The sequence below is a fragment of the Ambystoma mexicanum genome, chromosome 5q (genome assembly GCF_040938575.1).
Source record: "Ambystoma mexicanum isolate Mex_15411 chromosome 5q, UKY_AmexF1_1, whole genome shotgun sequence".
Taxonomy (NCBI): Eukaryota; Metazoa; Chordata; class Amphibia; order Caudata; family Ambystomatidae; genus Ambystoma; species Ambystoma mexicanum.
The window spans coordinates 679,191,085-679,204,594 of NC_090933.1; the positions used below are offsets into that span (position 1 = coordinate 679,191,085).

Consider the following 13,510-nt stretch of genomic DNA (forward strand, 5'->3'; position numbering starts at 1 on the left):
AACATGTAGCGATGGCCTGCTTCTCTAAGCCTCCTTTTCACCGATCCAAAGTTCATTCGACTCCGCTGTACAAGCAGCGTATAGTCCGGATACGCCGTTATTTTCGCTGACCCCCTTTCTATCATACATCCTTTCCGGAAAAATTCGAGAATCTTTTTGCGGTCACGATAGTTCAAGATCTTCGCGATCAACGCCCGCGGGGGGCTCCTGGGGCCGGTCTCCTGGTCAGGGCCCTATGCGCCCTTTCGACCGCGAACCCCTGGGTCAGCTCCCCGCCTGTAATCTCCTGCAAGAGCATGGTTTCAACGTATTCCGTGGGGTTCGGTCCTTCCATTCTTCCAGAACACCCTCTATGCGAATGTTGTTGCGCCTGGCACGCCCCTCTGCCTGCTCTGCTCTGTCCTCCAGATTGCCCACTCGTTGCACGAGGGCATGAAGCTCCTTAGCATGTGCATTGCACGCCTCCGTAGTCGGGGCCAACTCCTTCTCCAGTTCCCCAGTGCGCTCCGCGATCGTTCGCACGTCCTGTCGCAACAGGTTCACCTCTTCTTGGACCGCTCGGATCTTAAGGTCTAGGCCCTCCTGCAGCTCTTTCATGGCCAGGCCCAACTTCGTTTCCCAAGCCACCTTCAAGTCGGCAATTGCTGCCAGAACCTCCTGGATAGTACCCGGTGGGTCCGTCGCCGCTGCAGGGGCCTCTTTGCTCTTGCCCCCTTCTGCGCCCGGGGGCGACCTAGCGTAGGCCTCCATCGTGGGCTGCTTGATCCGGGCTCGCACCACCTTAGAAGACATCCTGCTGCGTCGGTTGGGTACACACGCCCAGCTGTGTCTCCAGCGCTGCGGAGCGCCTTGCGGGGTCCGCTTGCCGACCCCTTCTCAGCAAGGCTCAGCTGACACGCCACAATCCAGGGCCTCCTCAGTGGGGGCCCGCACTTATGTTCTTGCCACCACCCAGAGACGCATGCGACTCGTCCCTCTGGTTGGGCTTGCCCCGCTCCGGCCTGCTCTGTCTTCCTCAGCTCCACAGACCATTTATGGCCCTTTGTCCACGAGCGGCCATCTTGGGTGCTGCCCTGCCACTGTGCGACCGCCACCTTCTTCGAAGTCTAGTTCTGTGGATATGCAGTCTCGCTGGTGGGGAGGGCACTCACCATGTGCCCCCCACTCTCATGCACCCTTGGATGCACTTTGGGCTCGAAAGTCCGCCTAAAACCATCACTTCTTCCCAGGATCAAAATCGGATCATCAGGAGTTCTTCCAAGGAGCTTCCTCTCACGTAGCCATCAAGCCACGCCCCCCCATGTTTGCTGGTTCTTCTTAGTCCCGACCATTCATATGTGGTTTTTGTAAACGACTGCAAGTTTGCTTTTAAGGGGTGGGGGGATGTTGAGAGGTCTGTTAAAGGAACAGTGGGACTTATTGACAGTGTTATTTCATTGGTAAATATAGGCGGGTGGTTGTTTCTTTCTTGTTTCTATCCCTCATCCCCTTCATCACTATCTCCCCTCCATCCTTATCCTTTTTTTCTCCCCTGGCCTCTTTGGCACCACTTTACTTCCTTGTTTCCTTTCCTGTTCCTTCCTTTCAGCACTGTACAAAGGTGTTTGATTGAAGTTGTTTGTAAAGAGTGATGCTTAAAACTTCAAAAGGCAGGGGCTCTTCATAGCGGTTTGGGGTGTTCCTTTGGGAATGTTGTGTGGTTTGTCTGCTGCTCATAAGAATAATTTAAAAAAATGACTTAAGACCGGTGACATTGCTATACGTAAAAGTTGAAGAAAATATTTCATGGAAATAATTTTTATATCCATAATTCTCTTATCCTTGTGTGTCATGGTGCAGGATCTTTTTGCAGTTATGGTGTAATCATTAAATGCTATAACGGTTTTATGATGCATGCAGACATTTGAGTTGACTAATATCTATTTTGATTTCAGCATCTTTTACCTGTTCCACAAAAGAATGGCAAATGAAAAGTGTGATGATTTGTCTACTGCCAGGTACGTACATCTTTCTGTTAAATGCATATGTCTTAAAATACAAGTGTTGATAGGATTTCAGTTAAGGCTACTGAATGCATGTATATGTGCGCAATGCACAATATTGTAGTTGCTGACAGTAATAGTAAAAACAGATGGTTTCTTGAAGTTACGCCTGTTTTTACAATTCATCAATGATTGCATGTGTTTCTTCACTGAGTCAGGGGCTGCTGAGGACGTTGCGAAAAGTAAATGCAGGGAACTTAGTGACGCCAAAGAAAGACCTGATATTCTGAACCGTTTGAAAGACTACACATGATGTTTACGCAATTTTGTTTGATGAATTATGTTATGATTTGTTGAGACCCCTGCTGTGGCCCACAGTTATGTGGCTGCTCTAGCTATTCCTATAGCGTATAACACAGGAACTTTATTTTCTTCTTTTTTTTTTATTGTGAACTGTTTGGGGATAATTCTGGTTTTGGTGCGCTACTGTTGTGGGTGGTCTAAGGGTGCAGAAGGAGGAGACTGACACACAGGTGATTGCTATAGACTTCTATTAGTCAAGGAAATAAAGGGAAAACCTAACTTTCTCTTTCTCTAAGAGGCGTTTCCCTCCATCAACTAAAACACTAAGGCTCGGGGCATGGCTTAGCGCCATGGCGAACAGCCGCGACCGTGTGTTTGCCCGTAATGCCCCAGTAAAGTACAGGCTTTCAGGAACAAAATCGGCGCCCTGCAGAGCCGGGAGGCGGTTGCAGCCCATGCCGCATTCCCGCCGCCCTAAGCTGCAAGGGACCCGAGCTTGAGGCGATTCCCTCCGGCAAGATGTGCAGAATTTGGCGGCGTCCCAAGATGGCGGACCATGGCGTGGCGTAATTCCGGCCCTACCTCCAGTGCCCGAACCGAGCGGGAACTGCGAGCGCCTGCTCCAGTGTTAAGCGCAAGCCCCTCTTCCTTCACCGGTAAAAAGACGAAGATCCTGACACTCCTGCCCGGGGTGGCGACAGGGTTGGCGCAGTGTCCAACCGCAAGAGCTGCGTGATCTGTCTCCGGACAGGGCCCAGCGTGCCCTCCGATCTTGGAGCAGGAGGACCATGGCTCCGCGCCCGAAGATCAGCGTTTGCGACAAAGTGCCCCCACCACAGAGTGCGGTGGCGCGGGGCTCCATCCCCGGGCCTCGCCTCCCGGGGTTCCCGAGACCTGCGGCGCTGCAGCATCAAGGCCTGGGGGAGCATCTCCACCCGCGTCCCCCGTGACAGCTTCACCAGCGGGGCCCGGAAGCAGTGAGCCCCGCCTCCAGACGAGCCCCTGCGATCCTTCAGCCCCGGTGCGGAGAAACAGCTATCCGCCATCCGTACTGCAGGGCAGGCCTAGGCATGGAGCCTGCCCCCCCCCCTCTCGAACTTTCCAGCTTCCCTCTCACCGTGACTGAGCCCCATCTACGAACAGCACCCAACACAGCTGTTCCTCCGGTGCATTCCGAGGGCCTCCCCTCCCCGCTCGGGTGCGGGAGAATCGACGCAACAGGTCCTGGAGCCTCCAACAGCAGAGGAGTGAGCCTGACCAGTGAGGAGTGTGGCCCGGAGCTCCTCTCCCTCCCCCCCCGGACCTCTCAGTACACGATCGCCTGCAGCCGGCGGAAGCCAGAGGGTGATCCGGACCCCCCTGCGACCTCGCCAGAGCTGGGGGCGCGGGAGTGTGCCCTCCACTGGTCTGTGTTGGGTGGGGAGTGAGGAGCCCTTCAGCGACCCTGGAAACGCAGGCCCCGGGGCCCACATCTGGAGGAAGGTAGGGCGGCACCTGCCGCACAGTGCGGGAGCTCCCCGGACCGGCAATAAAGTCTCCCCAACATGGATCCGGTTGCGGATGGGAGAGGCCCGCCTGACTGTGGCCCCCCACCCTCCCTCCCCCCCCCAGAGTGAGTCCGGGACACGAATTGGAGGGGGAGTCTTCCTCTATCTCCGATCACTGAATCCCGCAGCCCGACAGACTCCATCGAGCCTTCCCCCAGAGACTACCGTAATCCCCCGGAGTAGTGATCTGCGCGAGAGCGGCCCGAAGCCCGACTACCCCCCCCCACCAGGCCCCAAAACCCTGGGAAAGCACAACAGCTGACTGCTCGACTTGCTCCGCAGCAGACACCTTAAATAAACCTGCCCAGCAGGGAGGTGGGGGTGGCAGGGAGACCATAAGCGCCTTAATACAGCCCTACTTGAGTGTGGAATTGTCGACTCCCCGCCCAAGTCACAAGAAGTAAATGGCCAGAAATCAGAAATCGTCCAAGCAAACGGACATAGCGACCATACTATTTACCAACATGGATGAAAAATCTAAGAAAGGGGAGCGTAACGACATGGCGGGCGCAACCACAGTCACCCATAACGACCCACCAACCCAAGGAGTGACAAAGGCGGACCTCCAAGAGCTCCTAGCTGCCATAACTAAGGAGTATCAAAAGGGCACAGAGGAACTGAAAGGCAAAATAGCGTCCCTGGACAAAAGAGTAGGGGAAGTCGAAACCAGAACTGAAGAAATCGAAACCACCCTGTTTGAGCAAAATTTTGAAATCGGGGAAGGGGCAGACAGACTTGCCTCACTAGAGGCCAGATGCAAAGCCCTCGAGTACAAACGAGAAGAGGCTGAAAAAAGGGCCAGACGCAACAATATCCACTTGAGGGGCATACCTGGCTCTGTCCCCGATGAAGAACTTAACTCCTATGTCAACAGCCTATTTCGCTTCATCCTAACGCTCCCAGACAGAGCCCCTCTAGAACTGGATAGAGTTACCAGAGTCAGGGCCAGACAAAACGCAAACTCTGCGCCAGACGTGTTAGCGAGAATCCACTTCTACAAGGTCAAGGAAGAAATAATGAAAGAAGCCAGAAGCTCAGCCCGAATCAACTTCCGAGACGCCAAAATATCCCTATAACGGGACCTTGCAGCGTCCACTCTCGCAAAAAGGAAAGCCCTTAAGCCCCTCGCCGAATGGCTACGTGAGAGGAAAGCAACCTACCGCTGGGGCTTCCCTACAGCTTTAATCTTCAATTGGGAAGGCAGATCCTGGACAAACCCTTCTCCTAGAGAAGCCGAGCAATTCATGAACCCGGAAGAAGAGGAGAGGTCCACCGCCGAAGCTGCGGAAGCCCCGGGGAGATCCCACGGAGACCCCACTAGAGCCTGGTCAAAGGTGTCGGGGCGCCGCAGACCTCGGGGCCCACCGGGGAAGGTCAAAAGGGACAACAACCGTTGAGCGGGAAGCCGAAAGACCTCAAGCTGACTTCACCAAACAAATTCAGCAACCTCATCCTGAACTTTACTGGCTAACAGAAGAGGCAATGTTTGCCTCCAAGCAGAGCTACCACACCGGTCCGGCCGAGTGCCCCGTTGGTTAAAGGCTGGTCCAGAAACCTAGTTATTGTTGGGGGGCAGGGAGTGGGGAGAGGGGGAGGAACGAAGAGGGGGCTGAGTCTGAGAAAGAGGGGAGCATGGCGGCACTCAATACCGAAGACACAGAACAGAAAATTCGGGGGAACCACGAAGCGTTCTACTTAGGACTTAAAAGATGGGATCTCTAGACAGAATACTCACTATCACAACTTGGGACGTTCAGGGGCTTAACGCACCTAAAAAGCAGAAATCAGTGGAACACAGACTAGACCAACTAGCAGCTGACATTGTCTTCATCCAGGAAACCCACCTGATCGCGGAAGATGAAAAGCGAATACGTTTCCGACGCTACCCAAAATGCTACTTCGCTTCCGCTACACAGAAAAAGAGAGGAGTCGCTATCCTCCTAGGCCAAAATCTCCCATTATCACAGATCACCATCAAAAGTTATCCAGAAGGCAGATTCCTCCTCCTGAAAGGACTATTAGTCGAACTACCGATCACCTTAGTTGCAATCTACGGACCAAACAAAGAGCAAGACCAATTCCTCCGGAGCCTTCTCCCAACCATCACAGCCTTCTCCGCAGGCCACCTCCTAATTGGAGGAGATTTCAATCTCCCTCCAGCTCCGAGAGTGGATAAGACGCTCCCAGCCTCCAGGGAAGACTTCGGCAAATCCTTGTCCCTGGCCGAATTCCTGCAGGAAACCGAGACAATAGATATATGGAGACTACGCAACGAGGGAGAAAGAGATTACACCTTCTTCTCACATGCTCACAGAGGCTACTCGCGGATCGACCACCTGCTCGCCGCTAACTCCATGGCCACCTGCGTGGAGAACATCCAAATTGGGCCCATAGTAATCTCGGACCACGCGCCAGTCACGATGTCGCTGCTTCTCCCCAACGAGCGCCCGAACCCACTCAGAGACAATGGAAGCTGCAGGATTATATCCTCACCGACCTAGCGGCCAGCTCCGACCTCTCGGAGGCGATCCATAATTATTTCATTGAGAATACAAATCCAGACACCGCAATAGCAACAGTATGGGACGCCATGAAGCCGGTAATCCGAGGGGTGGCGATGGATTCCTCAGCCAGACTCAAGCGCCAGAATCTACTGAAGCAACGAAAGCTAGAGGAAAGAATCGTGGAACTAGAAAACAAGCTCAAACAATGTTATGCGAAAACAACGCAATGAGAGCTAAAAAGAGCAAAAAGAGAGCTGGAAATCCACTTGGCAGACCGAGCCGCCAGAGCATTAACCTATACCAAACAGTACAACTACCTTAACAGTACAAAGCGAACAGGCTCCTAGCACATAAACTGAAAAAACTTCAAACTAGGATCCACATTCAAACCCTGCTAGACAAAAATGGCTCCTCACATCACATGGACCCTGACAAGCTGGAGATAATGGTGCAGCACCATAACAAAATTATGGCAGGACCTCCAACGTCAACTCCAGCCATTGCCCAATTCTTGGCCCCCATCCCAAAACCCCAGCCATCGCCTTCACTCCCTGATTTGGAGGGCCCATTATCAGTGGAGGAGGTTAGCAAAACGATCCGAAACCTGAAGAACACAGCGCCCGGGCCAGATGGACTATCCTGTAAATTCTACAAAAAGTTTGCTCACTTGCTAGTACCGCAGCTGGCAAATCTATTCAACTCCTTTCTCTCCACTGGTTCCACGACAGTGTCTTTGAACGAATCAATAACAGTACTGATCCCAAAGCCGGGGAAAGACCGATCGCTATGCACATCATACAGACCCATAACGCTGCTAAACAACGACGCAAAAATATTTGCCAAAATCCTGGCAAACCGTCTGGCCCCCCACCTCCCAGAGATCATCCATCCAGATCAAGCGGGCTTCATCCAGGGTAGGGGCACCCAAGACAATACTCGCAGAACCATCAACATCATAGAGTCAGCAAACAGACTGAGCGCAAGGCTAGCAGTCCTCTCCTTAGACGCGCACAAAGCTTTCGATATGCTCGACTGGGGCTATGTAAAGGAAACCCTAAGACATTTCGGCTTCGGCCCAAACTTCATAAAATGGGTCCTAGCCATCTATCAAAAGGCGTCCACGAGACTACGCCTCAACGAGGCCAAATCTGGCAGCATAAACATAACCAGGGGGACGAGACAAGGATGTCCACTCTCCCCACTCATCTTCGCCCTATCAATGGAGCCGTTCGCGGATAGGGTCCGCCGAAATCCATCAATACATGGCCTCACGTTCAAAAAAGAAACCTACAAAATCGCCCTATACGCAGACGACGTGCTCCTCACACTCACCCGAACAGCAGAATCAATAAGGGCCCTATGGCGAACCCTAGAAGAATTCAGAACAGCCTCAGGATTTACAATAAACATAGCTTAAATCCGTAGCACTCAGCATCAACATCCCAAACACTCACAAATCCAATCTCGAGGAGGAGATCGGAATCCCCTGGGCAAAAAGCAGCATCAGCTACCTAGGAGTTCAGATACCCAACAAAACTGAGAAGCTGTATAAGGCAAACTTCCCGGCACTCTTCAGAGTCCTGAAAATGGACATCAACCGCTGGAAAACCCAGGAAATCTCCTGGTTTGGCCGAATCATAGCAATAAAAATGAATCTGACCCCAAGGCTGCTATATTATGCAGAAGCACTGCCTGTCGCGATCAGAGAAAAGGCCCTGCAAAAGCTCCCAAGAGAGATCCTGAACCTCGTCTGGGAAGGAAAGAAGTCTCGTATTCCGAAACGCATCATGCTCCGAACCACAGCTCTGGGAGGCCTAGGGGTCCCAGACGCGGCGAGATATTGTCTAGCAGCCCAATTGGCCCCAGCTTTCGCCTGGAAGCACAGCGCTAACCGCCCCAGGTGGCTACAACTGGAAGAAGACTGGAGTAAGACCCCGCTAGAAGCTCTGCCCCACTCCAAAGAACCCAAAGGGACCCAAGACTTGGGCCCCCTACCAGCAACAAGGAACACGGTTCCCAGCTGGAAAAAGGCAGCCCGCCGATGGAACTGTAGAGGCTTAATGAGCCCCCTCACACCTATCTGGGGGAACCCGGACTTCTCCCGGGAGTCTCTCCAAACCAGTTTACGGAATGGAGGGCTGGTGGCTTGGAAACAATGGCGGATTTCTTCGAGAACGGGCGCCCCTTAAACTTTGAGGAGTCCAAAGCGAAATTCAAGATCTCGGAAACTGAAAGGTTTCGCTACGCGCAACTGAGGCACTGGCTGTCGAACCCGCAAGTCAGGAAACACGGCAGCAGGGAGTTAACGGCATTAGAACTCACCCTCTCAGCAAATCCCCCGAAAGGGAAAATCTCTGCACTGTACAAAATGCTGGGCAGATCAGACCCTACAAAAAAAGAACCATACATGCTGAAATGGGAAGAAGACATCGGAAGACCGATTGAACCAGAGGAATGGCAACATATATGGTCCCGAGCACAAAAAAGCTCAAAATGCGTAACAAACAAAGTGCATTTAAAGTCTGCTACAGATGGTACCAAACTCCTGCCATACTAAACAAGCGTAATCCATCGATCCCCGCTCACTGGTGAAGAGGGTGCTCAGAAAGAGGGACCCTGTTCCACCTCTTCTGGTCCTGCCCAAAAGCCGCCTTATTCTGGAAGAACATTTTAGAACAGATTAAAGCTATCACCGGGCTCAACATCCCCTGGGACCCTGGAATCGTGCTACATGGGGCTACAGGAGAAGGTCAATTCCCCCTCACAGGCTGCCTGGCGGACCTATGCTCCCACCTCCTTACTGCCGCCAAAATCGCCATCGCCAGACTTTGGAAAAATCCGGAGGGCCCCTCCACACACGTGTGGTGGGCCAAATGCTGGGAAATTGCGGCAGCCGAGAAAGTCACAGCCATCAGGCTAGGCAACAAGCTCAAATTCGAACACATATGGGCCCCCTCCATGGACTATGTTCAACAATTCCCGGGGATGGCGAGACAGCCCCCAACCCTGCGATGGATGGAAACTCAGGACTGAAAAAGAACAAGTCTGAAACTAGGCTCAAGGCCCGACGGGGCTCCCCCACACCCTCGTGCCACCGGCAGCCAATCAAACTAGCCCCCTATCGGTACCGAGTCCACTCCGAAAGACTGGCCCGAAACACAGCCGGAGAGCCACATTGACCCCCTGAAATGACCCCACTGCTGAACTCAGAAGCCATCTGTCCCCACTGCGCATAAAGCTTCATACCCCCCCTCCCCAGTTCCCCCTCCTCAGTTGTTATTAATAATTGTGTTTGTAATTTAATGCATAACTTGCCATGACTCAGTTGCATCCAGTCCCGCTCTTATCTCATACATGCTATAATTAGCCTACTAAGTATGTAATACTCAGAGAACCTTAATAACTTGTCATGCCAAAAAATAATAAAAATAATATTGGAAAAAAAAACACTAAGGCTCTGTCAGAGTGTCCGTGTAAATCAATAGTCCACCGTCCTGTGTCAAAATCCTATAAAGTAGACCTTTTTGGTCCAGAAGAATGACTCCCTTCTTCTGGACTGGGGATAAAAGTTGGATGACTCCATTCCCCGGGTCAAAATTGTCCTCCAACACAAAAGACAAAGTGCCAGCACTCTGTCAGGCACACTGCTTATCTTTGAACACTTTGTATCTGACAGTCTTTTCAGCTTTGGTTACCAGAAGAATGACTCCCTTCTCCTTGTATCTTGTCACTTGGTTGCACAATTCAACATCACCAGGGGGGGGAATGACTCCCTGCCCCCTCTTTCACTTTGGTTTCACAGTTCAACACTTTGCCTTTCACTTTGAGTGACCCAGACCCAGGCTTCCCCGTCTCCAGACCTGTTTCACTCCCCTGCTAAGTACTACTGCCACGAGGAAGATGATCTGTACTCCTCCCTACTGCTTTGATTTGGCAGATCTGGTTCACCCTCCTGCCAGGTACTGCCACAAAGATGATGACTTGTAGGAATCTTATTTATTTGGTCCCAAACATGTATTTCTTTTCTTCCTTGTATTTGGGTACTTGGAGCCCTTTTCTCCAAAGTACTGTCACGAGGAAGATGACTTGTGTTGTACTCTTGTTTCTGGGTCCTCAACCCTTCCCTGGTGGTCAGTTGCTTTACTCGACCACCAGCCAGAGGGAGATTCCCTCCAATCTTCACAATTCTCTCTTCAGGGTCCCAGATCTTGTTTGCCCCCTCTCTGGGTTTGTGTGTGTGTAACTTTCACAATTTCTCGTTGGATCCTAGACCATTCTTGGCCTCTTCCTAGACCTTATAACTCTTGCAGCATATGGATTAGGCCCTGCTATCCTCCCTACGTCCAGCCCGTCGCCCCCTTTACCTTTAGGGGATCCTGCGCATGACTGTGGCTCTTCTGGGTGCGGGTTGGCCATCTGTTCCTCCGCGGTTGTCAGCTTTTCACGTCTGCTTCTGTCACCCATGACTACCGGAAATGTAAGTATGGCTCTTGGACCCACGGTCCACCTTCTTAAGGAGCCTCTAGCTTTGCCTGGCCTCACGGTCAAAGGACCGACCAACGTCCGGTCCTGGAGAGCCTCCATCTGCAACTCGCTGGCTTCTTCTGCACTGCAGTCTCCGCTGTCTCTCTGCTGCTGGGGCTTACAGCTTCCATGCCTGCTGTTGCTCAGGGGCTGGCTTGACAGCATAGTAAGTCCTTCTTCGTTTTTATCATAAGCAGACATAAAAGACTAGATTGTCCATCCAAGTTCTGAGCATTGCTCTTCCTTGTTGCGCACCTCCTCCTCGTCCCAGTATTTGTGAAGTAGGCCTCCCTTAGGTAGTCCCTGCTCTTCCTCGTTGCAATAGTGATCAAGTTTTCGGACATACAAACATGCATAGAAGTATGGGATAAGTAGTTGGGGAAAATGGGATAGGAAGGTGTACAAGGTGTGGGTGGAGAGTTGTCATACCGCGTTCTCCCGAGACATTCTCCTTTGTCCCCAGAGGGGAAGTCTCTTCCCATGAGATCCTCCTGTTGAGAACCAACCCTAGGCGGACTATCGGGTAGCAGCCTCACCACCCTTGCCTCATGGGAAGGTGCGCCCTCTCGGGGAGAACTTATAACTTCTATTAGTTGGTCACAGTGGGGACAGTTTACTTAGAGTTCTCTTTGGTATGTGCATCCCAAATGCCTTTTTTTCCTCCTATGGTAGAAAGGAATTGTATTCCTCATTCTTTGCATTGGTTACAGTTGCAGCAGAAGGAATGGCTCACAACGTGAATGTTACATATATCATCTGTAATAGGTCATATCAGACTTGGACCCCTTGCTCACTGTGCCTTAGGCTCAGCTACACCTCACTGATGAGGCCCGACTAGGCCGAAACAGGTGTCTGGGGTTGCTGATGGTACTCTTGTTTAGAGGAGAATTGCCTAGCATTTCGGTTCCGGGCTGCCCTGTGGTGTGAAGGGTGCAGTGAGCTAAAACGTGGTTGTAGACCCTGCTGAGTGGGAGAAATTCCATAGAACAGAGTATTTGACCCATGTTCATTCTCAATAGAGGGTCATATCAATTTTGCTGATGACTTGGAATATTACAAAAGTAAAGGACAATAGGAAGGCTAGACAAGTTCTTCCTGTTTGATTCTTCCGCAGGCGGTTCTATGAAGGTTTGCTGCATTTTTTTTTTTTGCTGAATGTCAACTTCGCCAAATTTATTTTTACCACAAACAGCAGGGGGAGACCCGCCGCATCCCTCCCCTTGCACCTCTCCCCACACCAATATATACCTTATCCCAACTTATCTCCTGGTTTGTGGTGAAAACAAAAACAGCAAATAAAAGGCGGCAAAAATCATATTCGGCAAAAGTGATGTGTGCCCCGCAGACCCCATTGGCTCATGCCCAGTCATAATGGCCTTATCTGCACCAACTCGCTTTATATCTCAAAGATCTTGGAGGTTTAATGGAGAGGCACTACTTGATGATGAATCCAATAATTATCTGATGAGCGATATTTCTTTATACTTTGAAACAGATACTGCTTCAGTGGACAGTGTTATAACGGTTTGGGTAGCCTTTAAATGGTACATCAGGGGTATGTCCATCCCCTGGGAGTGAGGCATTTTTAAAAACGATTGGGATTGACTTGACAAATTCTGAACTTAAATTTGCAAAGCTAGAGGCAAAATACATAAAGTCCAACAACCGAGAAATGCTCTGTGAGATACGTGGCCAACTGGGTGTCTTCCGTGCTAATAGTGAGGTCTGCTATTTCGAGGGTAATCTGCAAGCTAAAAGATAGTGGTGGATAGCCCTGGGAGAATGCTGGTATGGTTGAATCGGCAAAAGAGAGCAATGTGCAGTGGTCAATCAAGGTGGGATTAGATGCATAGGTGATCAAGATATAAATGATATAGGGCCTCATTACACGGTAGGTGGTAAGGGTGTACCGGTAAGGGTACCGGTACCGGTAAACCCTTACCGCCTTACTACGAGTTCCCTTTGCGGGACCCGACCTTAACGGCTGGTTTTACCAGCTGTTAAAGTAGGGTGCCGCAAAGGGACCTCAGTGCTAATTAATTACCACCTTCCCCATTTCCATTATGCCCTATGGGGGCAAAAATGGGAATGGGGAAGGGCCTTGGTGAATGGGGAATTACCGGCCCCGCTCACCTTGGAGTAGGCCGGTAATTCCGCCATCCACCAAGGCGGACACGTTAAAATACTGGCGGCAACCATGGCGCTAATAGCGCCATGGTTACCGCACAACGTGTAATGCGGCCCATAGTCTTGGAATTATACAAGAATGTGTATACATTTAAGATATCAGGTACTGAACATGGAGTATGTCTTAGAAAGGATAACCCTCAACCAAATTAGCTATGAACAAGCTGAGATTTTAAATACCCCAAACACAATTGACAAAATCAAGGAGGCAATTAAAGCTCTCCCCAGCCAAAATGCCCCAGGTAATGATGGACTTGCTGTGGGATTCTATAAAGCCAACATTGAACTCGTGTGTCTGGATCCTAAAGCCTTATGATTCATCACTGGGGGAGGAAGTTCTAATGAAATCCTCTGACTGCCCTTATAACGGTGTTATTGAAACCAGACAAACCACTGGAAAATTGTAAGTCCTACAGACTGCTCTCACTGATCAACACAGATAAGATCTTGGCTAAGTTGTTGG

At 51.1% G+C, this 13,510-nt stretch overlaps 1 protein-coding gene across 4 annotated transcripts in view; it reads left to right on the top strand.

Annotated features, from left to right (window-relative positions):
• The window catches only part of SGK3 (serum/glucocorticoid regulated kinase family member 3), a 1,805,260-nt gene that overhangs the window by 480,100 nt on the left and 1,311,650 nt on the right, over positions 1-13,510 (top strand). For all 4 annotated transcript variants that reach the window (XM_069621138.1, XM_069621137.1, XM_069621136.1 and 1 more), the window contains one exon: positions 1,935-1,997. The gene's annotated coding sequence lies outside the window, so the exon portion shown is untranslated. The remainder of the gene's footprint in view (positions 1-1,934; positions 1,998-13,510) is intronic.